The following is a 2,658-nucleotide window of genomic DNA, read 5'->3' on the forward strand; positions in this document are numbered from 1 at the left end:
TGGTTTGTGCAGTAATTTTCATGGGTGATCTTCATTTTGGCCTGTCATGTAGTAAGATGTTTCATAATGCTCAAAATCATTATGAACGATTCTCAGGTACGTGTAACAGGTTAGCCAGCGTAGATTTGACTTACTTATTGAATATCTTGTCTTTTAGCATAACCCAGAACTTTATATAAATACGTCTTTTGTGAGACCTTTTGAGAATCCTTCAGATTAGTCCATATATAATTTGAAAATCTCCCCCGATAAGGGCCCTCTAGGTCGACACAGCTAAGAACAATTATCTGTGGCCCCCCGTCAAAATAATAATAATAATAATAATAATCCGAGTTCAGATAAGAGACCATTGATCACATTGAACGAAAAATACATTATTTAATTAAGGGTTAATTAGGAAATCAAACAAAGCCGACTTGAGAGAGGTACACATGTACGAATCTCTTTATTACATCAAAATCAACTGATAATGACAATAATTAGAACGAGAAACATAAATAAATGGCAAGATTATTCAAATAAGCTACACATTTAGAACTTAGCCTCAAGATCTTTCACCACATCTACGTCCAACTGGAATGCCTTGGCAAGAAAATCAGGATTGATTGGAGGATTGGCTCCGAAGACCGAGTTTGCAATGGTAATGACACCGGGATTCTGGCTGCTTAGAGCAGCGATGGCAACTGCATTTGTTTTTCCAATGTTAAACTGGAAGTGAATCAAACCAATTGGAAACACAAAAACATCTCCCTTTTTAAGAACTTTTGCAATGAGTGTGTTGTTTAGCTCGTTAGATGTCACAAAACCAACATAAAGTGTTCCTTCCAAGACCGCCAGGATATCAGTGGCACGAGGGTGAGTGTGAGGAGGGTTTTGGCCATAGGGTGCATAGTCTATACGGACTGCTGATATTCCGAGAGTGTTGAGTCCCGGAATTTGCTCAACATTTGCAATTTTTACACTGAAACCAAGTCGGTTTGCTGTGTTTCCAGGCTTTGTCCAGCCCTGATAAGAAGAAATCTCTTGGCCTGGCAAGCTTGGGGTCCTTGCAGAACTTCCCGTTGACAAAAACAGCGTCCAAGAATTCAGAATATTAATTAGTAAGGTGAATTTGAGACCGACGCATATACATAAACAAGTAAGATTTTTTAGGACAGAGAAATTAAAGTGTCAAAATATACCTGCGTTCTTGGGCTCATCAATGGCTACACAGATATCCTGTAGAGGACTAGGGTCAAAGGCAGAGGCCAATGAAGAAGCCAAAATCAAGAGAGCACACCTGTAAGAAATTGAACACTTCTCATTGTGTTTAATTAGCTAGCTAGCTTTGGGAACTCACTCTGTTTAATCTCTGAACTTATTATTATTGGTTTAGTGCGAGGTGAGAAATGTTGCAAGTTTAGCAACTCTTATTTATAGATGAGGATTTATTGAACCGGTCTTGTTTTCCCTGCTCGGAGCAGATCGATGAAGGCTTGCCAAGTCTTCAATTGTTCATCTGTGACTCTGTAAAAACTGGGGAAACTTGTCATCTCAGTACATTTTCTTCTTCATTTGCTTACATCAACATATTGTTTTTTAATACTGAGTCATGGCAATCTATTTGTGTATTATTATATTATCTAAAAATTTCATTGACAAACTCCAACTTCCAGAATGGTGAATGTTCGTTTTGATTTTTTAATGTTTTTCATTATGTTTTAAGCAGGTGAGCAAATATTTTTAAGGCTGGGCCCTTAGAGGCCCGAAAATTGAAATTTTTAGAGCTACTTACTTTTTGTAAGTTACATAGTGTGTGCCGTTGTAACTGATATATCACTAATTATTTTTTATAATGTGTTGGATATTAATTATATTATATTTTATTTTTATCTTTTATCAAACAGGAATCTAAAGTTATGATAGTGTAAGCGTAGTTCAAGTGCATTATTTGTTATATTTTTAAATTTTTGAAGGTAAATCAAGCACATAATTCACACTGGCAGACTTGAATGCTACTTAAATGAATCTGAAGGGAGGTTTTATCATTAAATCATTGAGTGGGATTACAGTCTTAGTTAAATAACAACGACTAATTCTATCAAAATTTTCTACAGTCAAGTATTATGTGCCGTTTTACCATAATCATCATTACAAGAAAGAACCTAATCCAACTCTTCACATCTACGAATCCAATCTAATTGAATTATGTAATGCCACGTAGTATACAAAATTCTTACACATACTTTTTTCCAATTGAAGAAAACTAAAATGAGTGATGACATATTAATGTTTTCCCGACTATATTTTTAACCTTTATGATAAGTTTATTACAGTACTCGCTAAGTTTTCAAAAATGTTATAAAAATACTCCAAATGAAATTTAGAAGTTCGAAATAGCAGAATTTGGTAAGACTTCGACGGACATCTCGGAGGCCTTTTTTTAATCTTTCATTGCAGTTTGCAAAACAATACATTATACTCACAAATCTAACGTATCTCTAGCCCAAAAAAATATACAACCATATCAAAGTCAGCACTAGCTACACAATGTCTTACATCATGCAATATTCGAACAAATCCAAAAGATCTTATCAATTGAATCAATGAACAGAGAAAAAAAAAAGAGTTTTAACTGTTGAATATGCATGCAAAATTCTAGGAATTTGCCGGCAGCAA

At 34.9% G+C, this 2,658-nt stretch overlaps 1 pseudogene; it reads right to left on the reverse strand.

Moving 5' to 3' along the window:
- Positions 1-333: 333 nt before the first annotated feature.
- Positions 334-1,532, reverse strand: LOC127900571 (germin-like protein subfamily 1 member 17; annotated as a pseudogene).
- Positions 1,533-2,658: the final 1,126 nt, after the last annotated feature.

The sequence above is a fragment of the Citrus sinensis genome, chromosome 3 (genome assembly GCF_022201045.2).
Source record: "Citrus sinensis cultivar Valencia sweet orange chromosome 3, DVS_A1.0, whole genome shotgun sequence".
Taxonomy (NCBI): domain Eukaryota; kingdom Viridiplantae; phylum Streptophyta; class Magnoliopsida; order Sapindales; family Rutaceae; genus Citrus; species Citrus sinensis.